Genomic DNA, 21,322 nt, shown 5'->3' with positions numbered 1-21,322 from the left:
ACAACCCCCCCCAGACCTGCTCCAGCTCTCAGAGGTCATCAGAGATCAAATAACAATATTTTAACACAGCCTGAGAGAAAGAGGACGGGTGAGGAGGGAGAGAGGGGAACTTCGGATTCAATTCGAGCTGCCTCTCAACTTTAATTATTGTTTGACAGAAAGCGTGGGTTTTTTCTAAAGGTTGGTGTGGTAGAAAACATTTGAGAAGCACTGCATTATAGTCACCAAAGAAAAGACATTTAAGCTGTTTCTAGTGAAACCTCTTCAGGATGGAAAGAGAAATAAACACAGATCCTTCAGTCTGATCCAAACGTGTTGGAACTGAGACATAAAGACAGAAAATGAGTTGCATTCAGCAGCGCAGACTTTAGCACAAATTGCTCAGAGTTCAGGAGGAGGCTGAGGACAGTTCGCCCTCTCTCTGGAGAATCATGGACAGCAGCCATTAACAAGTGCTCGGGGACAAAAATGTCCCTCATTGTCCCCGAAATGAAGGTGACCTGAGCAGAAAAGTGAACAATTGATTCACTTAATAGCATTTTGCTGTATCTAGTTTGGTTCAAATTGCCCACAAAAGTTTTCTGAGCTCACTTTCTAGCAGAGAGGATTCATTAAAACAATCTCCTGTTATAAACAGTATCCTTAATGGAATGAGAATAATTTACATCTCTTTGCTAATTTCTTCTTTATTCTCATAAAATAATAATAATATATCAGCTGTAGCAGAGTGTGCAGTTTCTGGGTCAGCAGCACAGAAACAGTTTAAGTACATTAAAGGATCAGTCTGCTGTTATTCTGCATTATTATTACCAACTAATCTCATATTCAGACTCAAACTCAGTCCGTCTGACTGACTGCTGAGGCTTTCAAAGCCAATTGGTTCTTCACAAATATATAGTTTAAAAAAGCTTCAGTAATTTCAGTTTTTATCAGACAAACAGGAGGAAATAGTGCAGGGACTATTGTCAGCGGCAGATGAATCTATCTATTGAGTCTTATGGAGAAGTTTATTGATGAGCGCAGTAAACAGTTTCCTGATGAGTTTCTGGTCTCAGTCTCTAGTTTCAGTCTTCTTCCATACAGCATGATGTTCATTTAGTAACTGATGGTCCCATTTAGAGTAAAACAGACCATAAAGCAGGGTATGCTTTAGGGCGGGGCTACCTTGTGATTGACAGCTCATTATCAGTGAGTCTGTCCAGCTTAACCAAACTCAGATCAAACTGTCAAACAGTGCTGATCAGATATGGATCCAGATTCTGTTGTTGACTATTTCTCTCCTCAAATCTGTTCACAAACACATTTTACTGTTTATCTGGAATACCAGATCCTGTGTGAGCAGACGAGCAGCCAATGAGAGCAGCTCAACCAGCTTTACGTGACCTCCGCTAGCTGCTAAACACCAACATGGAGACAACCATAAAGCCCAGCTGGAGGTTCAGAGCTCTACAGACCGATGGGGGACAACAGAGTCCAGCTGGTAAATTTTTTAGCTACAAAAAATATTTTTACAGATTTGTTTTGTGTCTTTATTCTAACTGTATATGAAATAGAGCAAATGTGAACGTCTACAATGTCATGAGTACGGAGCAGACTGAAAGCTCCAGATCAGCTACTAAATGGACCTTGTGTTGAAAATATTTCTCCTGGGTTTTAATATTCTGTGAAACACCTCAGCTGAAATATTGTGTAAGTCCTGCTGGATGATTGCAAAGGACAGAAATATGAAAGTACCATAAATATAATCAGGAATATAATCTGTAAATCCCACGAGTTGATAAACTACCTCCTCCAGCACAATAAATAAAGGGCTGTAGCCTCTTGGACGTGAACTAAGCAGATTAATCCCTTTTCATTCCCTGATGAGGCTGTAATCTTATCGGATAACGTATAGTGGAAACTGTTCGTGAGGGTCCAAGGTGACCTAAAGGTTGGAAATGTTGGCTCAATATAGCCTCACTGCTTTCTATTATTATTGTTTAATCATCTTTTTTATTGTTTTCCCAACAAATAAACAGACTTTTTCATCATCTTCCACTCATTTTCTCTCCTGGGAAGTCAGTTTGACTGCAGGGAATAAAGGACTCAGGTGGTTTTGGCTCCTGACACTCTGGGGCTGAGTCAGCTAACGTTAGCTGCTCAAGCTAACAAACTAGCTGATGGCAGCAGCAGTTAGTAAAGTTGAGGCAGAGCAGCCGGAGGGTTTCTATACAGTGATAATAAAGTTGTGTTTGTACAGTGCGACGGTCCCCTGCGTGGCTCTAATGTTTCCTCTTCCTTTTAAGGCAGCAGGTACTTGTGGGTTGGACCAATCGGCATAGCCGGAAGCACCTGGTCCCGGTGTTTCCCAGCTATAAAAGCCCCGCCTCTCTGGCTGACGGGGGCTCTCTTTCTATCTTATTATCATTGCTGGTATTCCGAGTAGTTGTGTTTTAACATCCAACATTTACTTTTCATTATACATCACACTCATGCATACACACACTTTCACCACTAATGTTACTGACAAACACACCTCATCTTCTATTTAGTTCTTTTTCGGGTTGCATTTAGGTTGTTATGTTTAAATAAATTACTTATAATTTGTCCTTTCAACTGCGTCTCCTCGTTTTTGTCACGGCTTCAGAGCCAGGTCGTGACAAAGTGGGGGCTTGTTTCGGTAGTCTGTTTGTTGGTCCGTTTTGCGCTGAAGGGTAGGTAGTTTTGGTATGGTTAAATTGTTGTGCCATTGTTTGTTCCATCGTATATTTAGGCCTACTAGTTTGAGCTTCGCGCCTTGTGACACGGTCCAAATTTGTGAATGGTGTGGTCGTCATAGTTGACGTCACTAGTCTTTGTGAGGATTTCCCTGGGGATTCCCTATAGCGCAGTCCCGCGTGCGTAATTTCATTGTATTCAAAAGCGGGAAATCGGCGTTTTTGTTTGTGAGATGCAGTTGTTTGGAAGTGTGTTCCAAGTATTTTTTTTGTGTAGGTAATTATTTTTTCAGCGGACTGAGAGTTTTTTTTCGTGTGTCGGAAATGGTAAGTTAATGCATGGTAACTGTGGTTTACTGGTGTACTGAAACTGATTTTGACTAACTGGTGTTCCCCTGTTAGGTTCAGTGGCCTTACCCCTTTGGGTTTCGTCTTGTTTGTTATTTTATTAGTGTTGCGGTGACCGTGGTCAGAGCAATTTGTCTCAGAGGCACATCCATGGTTTTGGGTGAGTCGCCAGTTTCTGGTTGCTTTCTCTCACCACTGGGCTTCAGTGCATAATTACCCACCACCATTAACTGCATGAAGACTAGGGTTGAGCTTAGAGGGGTGCACTAGTTGCTTTTTTGATTTGTGCACCGGTGAAGCCTGCGCTGTTCGTTGCATTGATTTCAGGCACACGTAAGTATGAGTGTCGAAGAATTTTTTGCTTCTCCCTCTGAGGAGTTGTTAGACCACTGTACAAAAGACCAACTACTCAAAATTGCAGAACATTATGAGGTAGATGTTGGGGATAAACGACAAAAAGAGAAAGTAAAGACCATGTTGAAATTGAATTTATTTGATAAGAAAGTTTTAACTGAGGACCTGGCAACTGTTTCTCCTGGTGTAATGTCTCCGATCGTAAAAGAAACAGGTTTAACGTTTGACCAACAAAAAGAGTTGCTAATGTTAAAACTTGAAAATGACAGATTCAAAATAAAAGCGGAATTGGAGAAAGAGGTGACTGTGGAAAGGCTGCGCCAGGAGACTGAACAGCTTAAGTTGGAAATTGAGCAGTCTAAAATTGCGCTTATAAGGGAAGGTAAGCTTCCAGCGGTCAGTGAAACAGGTAGGAAGTCGACCTCCATGCGCGTAATTGGCCAGACTCAGCGCGCACACTTATGTTGCAGTGCGTATTGACGGGTAAAGCGCAAGAGGCGTATGCATCATTAAGTGATTCTGACAGTCAAAAATATTATTCCGTGATGTCTGCTGTGTTGAGGGCTTATGAGCTGGTTCCAGAAGCATACAGGCAGCGGTTTTTCAACTGCGTCTCCTCGTTTTTGTCACGGCTTCAGAGCCAGGTCGTGACAACAGTGATAATAAAGTTGTGTGTCTGTACAGTGATAATAAAGTTGTGTTTGTACAGTGATAATAAAGTTGTGTGTCTGTACAGTGATAATAAAGTTGTGTTTGTACAGTGATAATAAAGTTGTGTGTCCGTACAGCGATAATAAAGTTGTGTATTATTGGTTGAATTCAGTTAGTTCATGCTGACGTAAACACTAAGAGGAAGACACAATGATTTGATTTTAATATAAAAATACAGAGAAATAGATTTGTCATTTTTCTGTCATTCATTGTTAAATATGGTTTCAGTATGAGTGTGTGTTAGCAGTGTGTATTTAGAAAGGTGGGTTATTACAGTGTATTGTGATGAATGAGTGTCTGGCTGTGTATTTTACTGTGACCCTGTTTAAACAGCCTCCTCAGCCTTCTTCCTCTGTAACAGAGTACTCCTCCTCCTCCTCCTCACACCTCCAGCCTGTAGTCCTGCTGTAGATGAGCTGAGATCCTTTCCGACATTTCTGGGTCTCCACATTCAGAGCTGAAATGTTTCTGTTGTTAGACTTTTGGCTCGGATGGGTTCAGTCTGAATATTCAGCTGACTCAGTGTGTGAGCGGGAACGCTGCAGTCACAATATTGATACAGGTCAACACGTCTGAAGCGGTTCAATATCACCAATCGTTTCCTATTTCAGAGCGTTGATGAGGCTCGGCGAGGCGGACGGCGTGATGGATGGCATGCTGCTGCCATCCCGTCACTGTTTGTCTGCAGGTTATCAGACGACACAACAGACAGATATTGATCTCTGAGCAAGTTCTCCATCTGTCATGTTAATCCACCGCCGTGGGACGCTCAGCAGTACGAGCTCTAACTGATCAAACAGACCTCCGCCCGGCACAGACTCCCAGAGGTCAAAGGTCAACAGCAGACTGCTCTGACAGAGCTGATCCTCCAACAGGATCACACACGTCCCATCACTGTTGTTATTCTTCCAGAAATACTTCACACACATAACTCAACACAATACAGCTCACAGTGCGTTAATCAATCAGCAATATTCTGATAACAAATCATAACATCTGCTGTTAAACTACATTAAACTTACTGCTGTAAAAGTCTCTGATGGTTAAACCACAACCTCACTATAGTAAAAGTTCCCCAAGGGTCCATTTTAGGTCCTCTGTTATTTCTTATGTATATAAATAATGGACCATGTGTCTGATAATTAGAGGTGTGAATTGTCACTGATCTCCTGATTCGATTACGATTATCATGTCAGTGATTCGATTTGATTCGATTCTTCGATGCATCACGATGCTTCAAATACATTTTTCTATTAAAGCCATATAGGATATTTGACTCGACGGAATGCATTAAAATACTGTATAGTTCAATATAATACAGTTTTCTATATTACTTCATATGGTTGTTTTCATCCAAAAATACAAGTAGTAAGATATAAACAATCTTTTTTATTTAACAGTCTAAACACAGCAGACAGTAGAGACACACACACACACACACACACACACACATCTCCCGATTGTGTCATTGTCTGTTGGCGATACTCATCGAGTATCCGATGAAAAAAGTCCGGTGGCTTATTGACATAACTGAGGTGTAAGGTCGGTCTCCAGGTGCCGTCTTCATTTGTTTGGTTTCATGCTGTCCGCTGCCAGAGTTTTTAAATATAAAACACACACAGGTCTTTCCTCATTTCCGACCGTATTCACGGTAAACCCAGGGCTATGTAGGCTACGTCGTATTTCCTGCTCTTATTAGGTTTCTGCCGGTTACCGTCACTTGCTGTTCTTGCCTCTGCCGTCTCCTCCGTTTTTCTCTTTACTCCTGTCAGAAACTTCTCCATCTCTCCTCCCCCAGTCAGTCCCCCCTACCTGTCGCGCCCCACTATTTGAGAAGTACTGGTCTAGATGAAACGGGTTAGGCTACTGAGAATGTTATTTTTCATTTGAATGTTTATGCCGCGGCCAGAAAATTAACGAGCAACATCATTGCGTTATAATCGATTATGGTCGGCCACTGCATCGATGCAGCATCGTCCATGTCTGCATCGTGATGCATCGATTATTTGATTAATTTCAACAACTCTACTGATAATCCATAAATAAAATCTGTCATTATCAATTAATCTGCAGATGATTTCCTCAATTAATCAATTAATTGTTTTGTCTATAAAATGTCAGATTGTGGGGGATGCTCTCAACCAACCAAATTAATCAGGAGAAAAGCTTATAACATATACTGGCTCAATGTATGCAATGTATGCTATACCGTTAGCATTGATTATGTATGAAAATAATATTTATATATATTTGACTTCAGAGTTTTTCTTGATTGCTTTGACATGCTTAAAGAAACTGGGATCCACTTGGTTTTCATCATTACTGTCTCAGCAGAGCACAAGACACCTCTTGCAAATGTGTTAACCCTTCCTCATTGGATTGACACATTTTCCCCACCCTTTTGCAGAACAGTTAACATGGATGTCATTCAAACATTCCAAACTCCATTGTTTTAGCTATGGTAACCAAACAGAAACCATCTGTTCCTAGTTATTAGAAACTACCTACATCAGTATGAAATCACTGAAGCACCTGTTTGACACTCCTTCACACAAATCTTCAATTAGCAATCAGTCTGCAGGCCTTAAAAGGTGCAGCGTCTGTGTTGTTCTTTGCCAACATGGATGGAAGAGGTCTAAGGCAGATGAGAGCGAGAGCGAGAGTAAGAGGTAGAGGGGTCCGAGTGCGAGGTGGAGGTATAGTTGGAAGGGCTCAGGTTTCTGATGAAATTCGGGCAACTGTTATTGATCACGTTATCAATCATGGCCTTTCACTTAGAGAGGCTGGACAAAGAGTCCAACCTGTTCTAAACAGAAACACTGTCGCATCAATTGTCAGAATTTTTCGACAGGAAAACAGGTAATGTTGCTGTACAGTATATACAGAAATATCTTCAGTGATATACTTTATGTAATTGTTTCCTCATTCCCATTACATGTATTCTTTATAGAATCCAAAGGCTACCATTCTCTGGTGGTAGAGGGAGAATGTTCAGTGCTGAGCAGGAGGCAGCCGTTGTGAACATGGTTGTGGCAAACAATGCCATAAGGCTGCGTGAATCACAGATCAGGGCATGTTTAGGAACATCAACAACGTGAGAATTACCACCATTGACCGCATCTTAAGAAGGAACCATATGGCCATGAGGGTTAGGGTAGATGCAGTTCCTTCCAGCATATTCCCCATTTTTGAATCCCATAGATGAGTTCTTCAGTGTTTGGAGGTGGAAGGTTTATGATCACCGTCCCTATGAGCAGATGCCCTTGCTGAATGCAATGACTGCTGCTGCCCAAGAAATAGGTGCAGAGGAATGTCAAGGTTGGATAAGGCATGCAAGAAGATTTTTCCCTCGGAGCATTGCAAGAGGAAATTGAATATGATGTGGATGAGGCCATGTGGCCCCATCGTCAAGACAGAAGAGACTGAGTATCAATAGTGGCTATTTCTTATACTCTACAGTAATAGATTTTTATATTTACTTTAATAGATTTTATTTTTATTTTCTTAATTTCTTATACTCTAATAGATTTTATTGTCATTTCAGTTTTCAAAAAATAATCAATGGAATCAATAAAATTTGCATCAAAGCATTTCTGATTCTGGATCCAATTTTTTGCAAGAACGCAAATTTGACAACAAATGGCACTGGCACGAAAGCTACGTTACAGTAATAGGCTACAATGACAAGCAATGGTGCACTGATTCACACTGAGTGCTGTATTTTGTATTTTGTTTTCCACTGTGTAATGGCTGACTGGAAGAGCTCATACACTTGTTTGCAAGTTGTGTTGTTTGAAGGCAAAATTTGCTTTTGTTGCATGTTTTAAATGTTTTGGCACGGTTAGAGCCTTCTGCAAACAAAATGTGTCATTTTGACCATGAGTGCCACTGTTTCAGCCTGTGTGTTAACTGTTTTGAAAATGTGGAGTTTGAGTTGACTGCTGCATCAAAGCAATCAAGAAAAACTGTAATAATCATATGCTTAAACAGACTTATTGAACCTGTTGTGAGGTCACAGTGACCTTTGACCTTTGACTACCAAACACTAATCAGTTCACTGTTGAATCTAAGTGGATTCCTGAGATATAAAATCATTGATTCAGACACGAGATCACAGACGGGCAGGTCTGAAATTCACTCTAATTATGTGTTAAAGTGTCTGATCAATTCAAAGATCAATACTGTGTGGTGATAGACTGTCAATCACATCTGAGACGTGATGGAAGAATAACTGATGCTGACACATGTTTATAGATCAGTGATCAGCAAAGATACCAAATATTCTAAAATAGGAGCTCAAACAGGAAACAATGATCAATCAATGACTTTATAGAATAAAGGACAGTGCAAGTCAGTAGAGGACAGTAGAAAACATTAGGAGGATAGTAAAGGTCAGTAGAAGACAGCACAAGACAGTAGAGGTCTCTAGAAGAAATTAGACAACAGTGGAGGTCAGTAGAAGACAGTAAAAGACAGTAGAGGTCAGTAGAGGTCAGTGGAGGTCAGTAGAGGACAGTAGACGACCGTAGAGGACAGTAGCGGTCAGTAGAAGATAGTAGAAGACAGTGGAGGACAGTAGAAGACAGTAGACGTCTCTAGAACACATTAGAGAACATTGGAAGTCAGTAGAAGACAGTATAGGACAATATAAGGCAGTATAGGTCAGTAGAAGATAGTAGAAGACATTAGAGGACAGTAGATGCCTCTCACTCCACTCTAAGTTTAGGCTGTCTGTGGACGTGCTACGGTAAGCGTACTGACTAATTTCCGGTTCACTTCCTGCTCTGTGTACACTGTTTGGTGCTGTAGCTCTGTCAGTGAACGCTAAATCTGAATTAGTTTTACTCGTTACAGCGGTTATTTTCCCGCTAAACATTTAACTAGTTCTACCTAAACACTCGGAGTTACTCCTTCTTTTAGCGACTTTTCGCTATTTTCAAAGTTTTTCATACACATTAGCATTAGCAGTTAGCTATGGCTTCTCCCTCTCCCTCTCCTCTGTCCTGCTCAGTGTGTCAGATGTTCAGTTATTCCTCTGCCTCCTTTAATGATAATGGTACATGTATTAAGTGTAGTTTATTTACTGCACTGGAGGCGAGGCTTAGTGAGTTAGAGGAACGGCACCGCACCACAGAGATATCTTTATCTTTATTTATTAAGCTATAGTTAGCCAGCCCCCAGTAGCCGGAGCGGTCCGACCGAAGGTAGCTTCTGCTAGCCGTCCACCGGTAGTTCCTCCGGTAGTTCCCCCGGTAGTTCCCGAGCAGCCGGGAAGACAGGGAGGCTGGGTGACTGAGCGAAGGAAGACTAAAACACCGAAGCCCACAGCTCACCACCAACCCATTCATGTTTCTAATACATTTTCCCCACTCAGCGACACACCCGCTGAGGAACCAACTCTGGTTATTGGCAGCTCCATAGTCAGAAACGTGAAGTTAGCGAAGCCAGCGGCCATAGTTAAATGTATCCCTGGGGCCAGAGCGGGCGACATTGAATCATATTTAAAACTGCTGGCTAAAGATAAACGTAAATATAGTAAGATTGTTATCCACGTCGGTGTTAATGACACCCGTTTACACCAATCGGAGGTCACTAAGATTAATGTAGAGTCGGTGTGTAATTATGCTAAAACAATGTCGGACTCCGTAGCTTTCTCTGGACCCCTCCCCAATGTGACCAGTTATGACATGTATAGCCGCATGTCGTCATTCCACCGCTGGCTGTCGAGGTGGTGTCCAGCAAACGATGTGGGCTTCATTGATAACTGGAAGCCTTTTTGGGGAAAACCTGGTCTGATTAGGAGAGACGGCATCCATCCCACTTTGGATGGAGCGGCTCTCTTATCTAGAAATATGGCGAAGTTTATCTCTAAAACCTGACAGTCCAGAGTTAGGACCAGGAAGCAGAGCTGCTGTCTTACACACTTCTCTGCGCTTTCTTTAGAACAGTCACCCACCCAAAACCCCATAGAGACTGTGTCTGTCCCCCGACCACCTAAATTATTTAGAGAAATAAAAACAAGAGGAGTTCAACATAAAAATCTAATAAAAATGAAAACCAACTCCTCAGTAGCACAAAATAAGAGAATGAAATGTGGACTGTTAAATATCAGGTCTCTGTCCTCTAAAGCTGTTTTAGTGAATTAATTAATATCAGATTATGATATTGATTTACTTTGTCTTACTGAGACCTGGTTGTCCCACGAGGAGTATGCCTAAATGAATCCACCCCCCCACCCCAGTAATATTAATACTCACATTCCTCGAGGCACTGGCCGAGGAGGTGGAGTAGCAGCCATACATGATTTGAGCGTTTTAATGGACCCTAAACCTAAACTAAATTATAATTCATTTGAAAGCCTTGTTCTTAGTCTTTCTCACCCAAACTGGAAAACACTGCAGCCAGTTCTATTTGTTATAGTGTACCGCGCTCCTGGACCGTACTCTGATTTTATATCTGAATTCTCAGAGTTTTTATCAAGTTTAGTCCTTAAATCGGATAAAGTAATTATTGTAGGTGATTTTAATATTCATGTGGATGTTAACAATGACAGCCTTAGAAACGCATTTATATCATTAATAGACTCAATTGGCTTCTGTCAGAGTGTAAATAAACCAACTCATTGTTTTAATCACACTCTTGACCTTGTTCTATCATATGGCATTGATATTGAACATTTAATAGTCTTCCCACATAATCCTTTCCTATCTGACCATTATTTAATTACTTTTGAATTCATACTATTAGATTATAAGCCATTAGGCAAAACTTCCTACAGCAGATGTCTATCTGACAGTGCTGTAGCTAAATTTAAGGAGGAGATAGGAGACTAGCAACGTGGTACAACCACAAAACCCTCCAGTTAAAACAAATAGCTAGGAAATCTGAAAGGAAATGGCGCTCTTCCAAATTATCAGAATATCGCTCAATTTGGCATAATAATCTTAAAACTTATAGAAAGGCCCTCCGTAATGCCAGAGGAGCCTATTACTCAGCACTAATAGAAGAAAATAAGAATAACCCTAGGTTCCTCTTCAGCACTGTAGCCAGGCTGACAGAGAGTCACAGCTCTATTGAGCCACATATCCCCATAAACTTAAGTAGCAACGACTTTATGAGCTTCTTCCACAATAAAATTATTACTATTAGAGAGAAAATTAATCACCAACTGCCATCAACAGTTATCAGTGGCTCTCCAAGTTCAGGGACTTTTGCTAATGTAAACTTAGATATATATTTAGACTGTTTTTCTGCTATCAATCTTCATCAGTTAACTTCAATCATTTCTTCATCGAAGCCATCAACCTGTCTGTTAGACCCGATCCCAACTACGCTGCTTAAAGAAGTTGTTCCCTTAATTGGCACTTCTTAACTGGATATGATTAATCTTTCTTCATTATCAGGATATGTACCACAGTCCTTTAAAGTAGCTGTAATTAAACCCCTTCTTAAAAAGCCCACTCTTGACCCAGGGGTTTCAGCCAACTATAGACCAATCTCTAACCTCCCCTTCCTCTCTAAGATTCTAGAGAAAGTAGTCGCCAAAGAGTTGTGTGACTTTATTCAGTCAGGATTTAGAGTTCATCATAGCACAGAGACAGCTCTCGTTAAAGTTAATATTGACCTTCTGATTGCTTCTGACAATGGACTTGTCTCTGTACTTGTATTATTAGATCTTAGTGCTGCATTTGACACCACTGACCATGATATTCTTTTACAGAGACTTGAGCATCAAATTGGCATTAAAGGAACCGCACTAAGCTGGTTTAAGTCATATTTATCAGATCGTTCGCAGTTTGTACATTTTAACGATGAATCTTCAATAAATAATACAGTTAGTCATGGAGGTCCACAAGGTTCTGTACTTGGACCAATACTATTTACTCTATATATGCTCCCTTTAGGCAACATTATTAGGAATCACTCCATTAACTTTCACTGTTATGCAGATGATACGCAGTTATATGTATCGATCAAGCCCGATGAAATTAATCAATTATCTAAATTACAAACATGTCTTAAGGACATAAAATCCTGGATGAGCTGCAATTTTCTGATGTTAAACTCTTTAACATCTATTTTTAAAGAACTTAAAAATTCTTGTTCTTGGCCCCAAAAACCTTAGAGACTCACTGTCTAAAGATATAGTTACTCTAGATGGCATTAACTTGGCCTCTAGCACCACTGTCAGGAATCTTGGAGTTATCTTTGATCAGGATTTGTCTTTTAACTCCCACATGAAGCAGACCTCTAGGACAGCCTTCTTTACGTAATATTACAAAAATTAGACACATACTATCACAGACAGATGCAGAAAAACTAATCCATGCATTTGTTACTTCAAGGCTGGATTACTGCAACTCTTTATTATCAGGTTGCCCCAATAAGTCCATTAAAACGCTCCAATTAATTCAGAACGCTGCAGCACGAGTACTGACAGGAACTAGAAAAAGAGATCACATCTCTCCTGTACTAGCTTCTCTGCACTGGCTCCCTGTAAAATGTAGAATAGAATTTAAAATCCTCCTCCTCATCTATAAAGCTCTTCATGGTCAGGCCCCTTCATATCTTAAAGAGCTCATAGTACCCTATTACCCCACTAGAACACTACGTTCTCTGAATGCTGGGCTACTTGTGGTTCCTATAGTCTCTAAAAGTAGAACAGGAGCCAGAGCCTTCAGTTACCAAGCTCCTCTCCTGTGGAACCAGCTTCTAGTTGTGGTTCGGGAGGCAGACACCCTCACCACATTCAAGAGTAGGCTTAAGACATTCCTTTTTGATAAAGCTTATAGTTAGGGCTGGATCAGGTGAGTCCTGAACCATCCCTTAGTTATGCTGCTAAAGGCCTAGACTATCGGGGGATTTCCCATGGTGCACTGAGCTCCTCTCTTCCTCTCTCTTTCTGCACTCATTCATGTTCCATTAATGCATGTTACTAACTTCACTTCTTCCCCGGAGTTCTTGTGCTTTCTCGTCTCGCAGGTTCTTGTCGATCCTGGTGGAGCCTCCTGCCATGGTCCTGCTAGATTGCCATTACCAATACTGTTGTTGCTGTGCACCTGTCTGTCTGTCTGTCTCTCTCTCTCTCTCTCTCTCTCTGTCTCTCTCTGTCTCTCTCTCTCACCCCAACTGGATCGAGGCAGACGACCACCCACCTAGAGCCGAAGGATCTGTCCTAGGTTTCTGCCTTTTAACAGGCAGTTTTTCCTTGCCCTTGTCGCCAAGTGCTTGCTCATGGTGGTACTGTTGGGTCTCTGTAAATAATGTTTTAAAGAGTTCGGTCTAGACCTGCTCTATTTGAAAAGTGTCCTGAGATAACTTCTGTTATGAATTGGCGCTATACAAATAAAATAAAATTGAATTGAATAGAATAGAATAGAGGTCAGTTGAAGACAGTAAAGGACAGTAGAGGTCAGTAAAAGACAGTAGAGGTCAGTAAAAGACATTAGGAGGACAGTAAAGGTCAGTAGAAGACAGTACAAGACAGTAGAGGTCTCTAGAAGACATTAGACAACAGTGGAGGTCAGTAGAAGACAGTAGAGGTCTTTAGAAGAAATTAGAGAACAGTAGAGTTGTGTGTCTGTGCAGTCTCAGTATTTGCTGTTATATGTTATGTGGAGCTGGCGCTCTGCAGCACCTCGACTCTGGTTTGTTCCCTCGAGTGCTGAATCATCACAACGGCAGCGTCCAGGTAGAGAAATGACTCGCAGCTGTTTCACTGGAAGCTTCTGTTACTGTTGGCCTCAATTTTCTCTCCACGTTCCTCGCTCATGTACAGTAACGTTACCTGAGCAACCTGTGGACGGACAGCGATATTCTGAAGTCCACCTTATTGGTGAAAAGGCTTCAGTGTTGGAGATCAATAACTGTTTATTATTGTGTGTCTGCAGTGGGACATTCATTCTACTACGGATTCTCCTTTTTATTCAGGATCTACATAAGAATTGTTGTGTGAGATTGTGATTACCGTTGGTTGTGGACGTTGTCCATACATCGATCAATCAATCAGTATTATTGGCTGATAATCACAAATATTTGGGGTTTTTGTTGCCTGTGTAATGTTGTTTTTATCATTTCTTGTGAACTCTTGGATCAGTCTCATTACGCAGCGATATGAATATATCTGTGTATAAAACTGATGTTTATTCTTTATTTCCTCACTGTTCATTTTTCTGGAATTGGCTGACAACTAAAATATTCTTTAAGAAAAGTTATTATTTTAAGAACGCAGCCTTCTGAGTCCAGTTCAAATGTTCACCGACCAATAATCTGTTCCCTCTAAAGTCTGGATGTGGCTAAGAGGAAGAGTGGCTGTGAGAACAGCGATGGCGACGAGGTGTTGGGGGGACAGTTGTCTCTGAGTCCTGGTTTTAGAGCTGAGGAAGCTGCTCTGTGTCCATTAGCATAACGTGAAAGATGCAGGGTTGGTCCCCGGGGTCTTGTTTCTTTGAGATGGAGGAAGCATTACGAGCATCCATCTGTAACAGGAGCGTCAGAGACAGAAGGTCACTGACAGACAGAAAACAGCCACAATGTCCTTTTTCTGTCTTTTTAATGTATTATTAATGCGTGCCGCCCCATAAATACCTGCCCTCTGTAGACTGTTTGACATGGTGGCTGGAGGATGGTGAAGTGCGGGTTTTCTCATTAGCGTGGGTGGAGGGATAGAGTTTCCTCTGTGAGAGGGCGGATGTTCGCATTAAAGGTGCTTATGGTAATTGAATCCTAATACTGATTCAGTGGAGAGCAGTTCACACACAATGCGGCTGCGTTCAATGATACGCTTCATATTCTCTTACAGAGAAATGTATGTAAATCACCAAATATCAAAGGAAGCTCTGCTTACTGCAGCTCTTCCTACAGTCTGATGCCTTTGTATGACCTACATAAACATTCCTATACTTATTATTAATGTCTGCCACCAGGATCCGCCAGGACCCACCAGGACCCACACAATGAAAGTTCCTTATAGGGGCTTGAAATCAGAAACAAATGCCAACTAACATTAATCCAATGAGTTAGCGAGTCGGCTAAAACAGATAAAATACAACATTCAAACTGTGTTGATGCGACTTTAGGATCCGTTGAAGTGAGGGGAAGCAGCTCATCAATTTAGGATGTAAGTAGGTTCTGATTGAAATCAGCAGGTCAGTAATGAACCGTTCACTGAGACAGAAACAGACCACACAGACTGCAGAACCTTTATCAGGGAAAACATGTTCCATTCATTAATTAAGACAATAATCTATCGATAAGGAATTATTCATTGTGGCTGTGAGAATATTATATTATTATAATACAGTGGAAACACTAACACAGACGGTTCTGGTGAGTTTTATTCTGTTTCTGTCCACTTTAATGAAGTTACGATGATCTGAAGGTAAAATGAGTGTTTTTGTCTCTGGAGTCTGGTGGAGAGTGATAGTGATATTACGGCTGTTTGTGGTTAAACTAAAGGTCTATCTCTGTAGGGATCCTTTCCATAATGCTGTCAGACACTGACAATAACAACCTGAGTCTGTCAGTGGCAGAAACAACAACAACTGTTAGTGGAACAAACAACAACTACTGTTAGTGGAAGAAACAACAACTACTGTTAGTGGAACAAACAACTACTACTGTTAGTGGAACAAACAACTACTACTGTTAGTGGAACAAACAACTACTACTGTTAGTGGAACAAACAACTACTACTGTTAGTGGAACAAACAACAACTACTGTTAGTGGAACAAACAACTACTGTTAGTGGAACAAACAACAACTGCTGTTAGTGGAACAAACGACTACTGTTGGTGGAAAACAAACAACAACTGCTGTTAGTGGAACAAACAACAACTGCTGTTAGTGGAACAAACAACAACTACTGTTAGTGGAACAAACGACTACTGTTAGTGGAACAAACAACAACTACTGTTAGTGGAACAACTGCTGTTAGTGGAACAAACAACAACTACTGTTAGTGGAACAAACGACTACTGTTAGTGGAACAAACAACAACTACTGTTAGTGGAACAACTGCTGTTAGTGGAACAAACAACAACTACTGTTATTGGAACAAACGACTACTGTTAGTGGAACAAACAACAACTACTGTTAGTGGAACAACTGCTGTTAGTGGAACAAACAACAACTACTGTTAGTGGAACAAACAACAACTACTGTTAGTGGAACAAACAACAACTGCTGTTAGTGGAACAAACAACAACTACTGTTAGTGGAACAAACAACAACTGCTGTTAGTGGAACAAACAACAACTACTGTAAGTGGAACAAACAACAACTACTGTTAGTGGAACAAACAACAACTGCTGTTAGTGGAACAAACGACTACTGTTAGTGGAACAAACAACAACTACTGTTAGTGGAACAACTGCTGTTAGTGGAACAAACAACAACTACTGTTAGTGGAACAAACAACAACTGCTGTTAGTGGAACAAACGACTACTACTGTTAGTGGAACAAACGACTACTGTTAGTGGAACAAACAACAACTGCTGTTAGTGGAACAAACAACAACTGCTGTTAGTGGAACAAACAACAACTGCTGTTAGTGGAACAATCAACAACTACTGCTGGTAGGACCAAACAACAACTACTGTTAGTGGAACAAACAACAACTACTGTTAGTGGAACAAACAGCAACTGCTGTTAGTGGAACAAACAACAACTACTGTTAGTGGAACAAACAACAACTACTGTCAGTGGAACAAACAACAACTACTGTCAGTGGAACAAACAACCACTACTGTTAGTGGAACAAACAACAACTACTGTCAGTGGAACAAACAACAACTACTGTTAGTGGAATAAACAACAACTGCTGTTAGTGGAACAACTGCTGTTAGTGGAACAACAACTGTTAGTGGAACAAACAACAACTGCTGTTAGTGGAACAAACAACAACTACTGTTAGTGGAACAAACAACAACTACTGTTAGTGGAACAAACAACAACTGCTGTTAGTGGAACAACTACTGTTAGTGGAACAAACAACAACTACTGTTAGTGGAACAAACAACAACTGCTGTTAGTGGAACAACTGCTGTTAGTGGAACAAACAACAACTACTGTTAGTGGAACAAACAACAACTACTGTTAGTGGAACAAACAACAACTACTGTTAGTGGAACAAACAACAACTGCTGTTAGTGGAACAACTACTGTTAGTGGAACAAACAACAACTACTGTTAGTGGAACAAACAACAACTACTGTTAGTGGAGCTCAGACACAGTTACCACTAATAAATAATGAAAATAAATGAAGAATAACAACTTTTACAAACTGAAACAAATGGACATCTTGATAGAAGGAAAACTGTTTAAAATAAAGTATGACACTAAAGTTCAGAGTCCACACAGACTGTTAATAACTCATCAATAATCAATTATCAATATCAGTATCACATACTCACTGCCAAGTGTCTTATGTTCTGTTTTAAAGTAATTAGGATGGAAGTGAACATAAAGGCAGCCCGAGATGCTGGATCAACCATGGATGTCTCTGCTATCAGGAACCAACTGGACCAACTGGACCGTAACAAAGAGGAAGACGAGGAGGACTCAGGAATACGAGGCTGTTATCAACCTGAACCAGACAGACCAGGAAGCTGCTCTTAGACCGCTGCTCCAGACTCTGTTGGAACCTGTTAACTTCCTGTCTCTCCCCCGTCCCCATTGGCCCAGAGAGTGTGAGGTCATCGTTCTGGTTCTAGCAGCTAATTTTGGACCGTTCGGAATAAATTGGTTCAGATCAGCGAGTGGAAGAGCGAACCCTGGAGAGATCAAGCAAGGTTATCCTGGAGCTCGCTGGAGGCTGTTTATAGGAGGTGGGTTCCTTACATCATTGTTCCTCTGTAATTAATGAATGTAAATGTCTAAAGACTGGTTCAATCTTTGGTCCTTAAACAAACCTCCAACACCACAAAATTAAGCATAGCGTTAGTTCAGGCAGGCCACAAAGTCAGGCTCCTCTACAAGCCGTTTTGCAACCCACCTCCACCCCAGCTCCTCCGTTTTATGTTGTATCTAATTAATCAGTGTCATTTTCTGATTGCCATTGATGCTTCCTCTGTTCTGTACCCTGGGGGGTCTCTGCTGCCGCTCTCCTTGTCTTAAACTTTTCCATGTATGTACGTGGAAGGGCAAGGAGGTCCCAGAACAGAGCCATAACCCCAAATGTAATATTCTGCTTTAGAATAAAAGTTCTTTTGACAACAGTGGTCCTGACTGAAATGTGTTTGTTTGAGCCTCGTTAAGAACTGATCAAATAAACTGCAGCGTGAGGAGGTTGGCAAACATTTTGTCTTTAATAACTTTATTTTAATGTAACTCTTAATGTCAGTGTTAGTGTGTGTGTGAGAGAGAGAGTGTGTGTGTGTGTGTGTGTGTGTGTGTGTGTGTGTGTGAGAGAGAGTGTGTGTGAGTGAGAGAGTGTGTGTGTGTGTGTGTGTTCGGTCTATTTTTAGCTGTGAGGAGAAATAATTCAGTACGATCACAGAGCAGCTCCTTCACCTCCTCCCTGACAGAGGAGAGCAACCAGCTGATGGATCCTCCTCTCCCCTCCTCCTCCCCCCTCCTCCTCTTCCTCTTCAGCCACACAACAAAAAACAACAGCAACATCCAGCAGCTGAGCTTTCAGGTGAATCATTATTTTAACAGCAGACAGGGGGAGACGGGTGGAGACAGGTGGAGACAGGATGAGACAGGTGGAGACAGGATGAGACAGGTGGAGACAGGATGAGACAGGTGGAGACAGGATGAGACAGGTGGAGATGGGTGGAGATGGGATGAGACAGATGGAGACAGATAAAGACGGGTGGAGACAGATAGAGATGGGTGGAGCCGTCACATCCAGCACGTGTGAACAGACTGAACTTCTGAATCCAAACAAACCTTTTTCCTTCCTTGTACAGAGACATTAAAGTCTGTTCACCAAACTCAGATTTCTGCCTATAGAATATATAATATATATTATATAATATTCTGCCTTTATTCAGTGTCACTGCGGCAGTTTGAGCCCGAAACAACCGGAAGTTTCTGTGATTTAATGTAAATAAAGTGATCAACAGGATGCTGAAATACAAACATCATCATGGAGGTTATAAAAAGTCTGAATTCAGACTCACACAGGTCTTTACTTTACTATGAAACTGAGTTATTATAGCACTGATCAACCAAACTCAGTTCAGAAAACAAGCATTTTAAAAGTTGTTTAAATTGAATTCAGACTGTTTATAAATCTCCATCATGATATTATTATTATTATTATTATTATTTCAGTTTATTGACATTAAATCACAGATTACTAATAATTATTTTGGCCACAGTGAGACAGAATAAAGTCTCCATCCTTTAAATATAACTTAGTAATTAACTTAATCTAATGTATTGAACCTATAACAGAATACTGGTGCAGTAACTCTCACAGCAAGAAAATATATAAAATAACTTTAAAATAATACACAAATATTCAGAAAAACTCAACAAAATTAAACCAGTTTTATCATCTTTTTGTCTTCAAATTCAATAAAATAAAATAAAGTATATTCTGTGCTTATAAAACAATATCAAACACACTGTTTAACCGTTCATAGGAACCGTGAAGACACCGACTGTAGACCTGATGATTGCCCGGGTTCACTCACCTGTGCTGGGGGACCCGCATGGACTCAGTCGGTGGAGTTCACCGGTCCGCTGGAAAGTGCTCTGCTCCCGGGTTCCGTTGAGCTCCGCTGCCGGGGAAGAAAGGAACAATACCGGCTGCCAACCGGAGACAGGAGGGCCGACCGCGCGCCGTTAAACTGCTGTCTCTTTGGTGAAATGTCCCGGGAGTGATGAACGGGAGCAACCGGGAGGGAAAACGCCCAAACTTGCGGTCGGAGAGCAGAAGTGTTTCCCGCTGAACGGGCGAGGCGAGCGGATAAGATGGCGTCAAGTTCCTGGTAAAGAAGCAGGACGATACCGGATGTGTCACCTTCACAATAAAAACCCGGAATTCTGTTCTATATTTTAAAACGATCTGAAAGAGAAGACTCTGTTTACTCTCTATATCGATATTAATCAGTTTCCTTTAATTGGATCACAGACAGAAGATGGAATATATATGATATATATATATATTCTATTGTATTTGCTTATTTTTCTTCCTTTTATGATATTTATACCTTTTATTAATTGTTAGTACTTGATCATTTTCATCATGATTGTACTTAATAAGTCTTAAACTGCACTTTTATTGGAAGTTATAATTCTTATTAAATAAAAATAAACATATATAAATAATATTAAGTTATTATGTTATAATCTTCTTCATCTTCATCTCCCACAGCCCCCTGCCACCTCCTGCAGCAGACACCTCTCTGCATCACCTTTGTCATCCCCACCCCCAAACCTACTGCTGACACCTATCGCAGACCCTGCCACCCCCCAATCTGGACTTCACATCATCAGGTGAGGAGAGAGCTGGAGAGGCTCAAACAGAGGAAAGCTGCTGGACCGGACCGCATCAGCCCTCGAGTGCTGAAGGCATGTTCAAGCCAGCTCTGTGGAGTTTTCCAGCACCTCTTCAACCTCAGTCTGCACCTTCAGAGAGTGCCAGTGCTCTGGAAAACATCCTGCCTGGTCCCAGTGCCCAAAAAAGGACGTCCTGTGGCACTGGAGGACTACAGGACGGTAGCACTGACCTCTCACATCATGAAGGTCATGGAGAGACTGGTCCTGGCACACCTCAGACCACTAATGTGCGCATCGCAAAGACCCCCTGCAGTTCGCATATCAGCCCCATGTTGGGGTTGATGATGCCCTGATCTACCTGCTGCAGAAGGCTTACTCCTCCCTGGACAGACCCAACACCTCAGTCCACGTCATGTTCTTTGATTTTTCCAGCGCCTTCAACACCATCCAGCCCAGACTGCTGAAGGCCAAACTGGAGAACATGCAATGTAAGTGCTCCCCTCATCACATGGGTCGATGACTATCTGACGGGCAGACCACAGTTTGTGAGATTAAAGAACTGTGTGTCTGACCGTCTGATTAGTAACATCGGGGCCCCCCAGGGAACTGTACTGTCTCCCTTCCTCTTCACCATCTACACTGCAGAATTTAAGTACTGCACTGAGTCGTGTCATCTGCAGAAATTCTCTGATGACACGACTGTCGTTGGGTGTGTTGAGGGTGGGAGGGAGGCTGAGTACAGGGACCTGGTTGATCTC

The 21,322-nt window shown here is 41.4% G+C and overlaps 2 protein-coding genes and 1 long non-coding RNA gene across 4 annotated transcripts in view; 1 reads left to right on the top strand and 2 right to left on the bottom strand.

The window, feature by feature from the left end:
* LOC127352658 (uncharacterized) overlaps positions 1-13,226 on the top strand; it is a 47,661-nt gene extending 34,435 nt beyond the window's left edge. The window contains exon 3 of the long non-coding RNA XR_007881151.1: positions 12,917-13,226. This is a non-coding gene — a long non-coding RNA (uncharacterized LOC127352658). The remainder of the gene's footprint in view (positions 1-12,916) is intronic.
* LOC127352648 (carbohydrate sulfotransferase 8-like) overlaps positions 1-20,003 on the bottom strand; it is a 65,290-nt gene extending 45,287 nt beyond the window's left edge. The window contains exon 1 of the mRNA XM_051381209.1: positions 19,757-20,003. The gene's annotated coding sequence lies outside the window, so the exon portion shown is untranslated. The remainder of the gene's footprint in view (positions 1-19,756) is intronic.
* LOC127352651 (uncharacterized) overlaps positions 1-21,322 on the bottom strand; it is a 221,359-nt gene that overhangs the window by 51,673 nt on the left and 148,364 nt on the right. The gene's annotated exons all lie outside the window — the stretch shown is intronic.

The sequence above is a fragment of the Dicentrarchus labrax genome, unplaced genomic scaffold (genome assembly GCF_905237075.1).
Source record: "Dicentrarchus labrax unplaced genomic scaffold, dlabrax2021, whole genome shotgun sequence".
Lineage (NCBI taxonomy): Eukaryota > Metazoa > Chordata > Actinopteri > Moronidae > Dicentrarchus > Dicentrarchus labrax.
The sequence above is the reverse complement of the archived record's forward strand: the minus strand, read 5'-3'. Positions and strand labels throughout refer to the sequence as shown.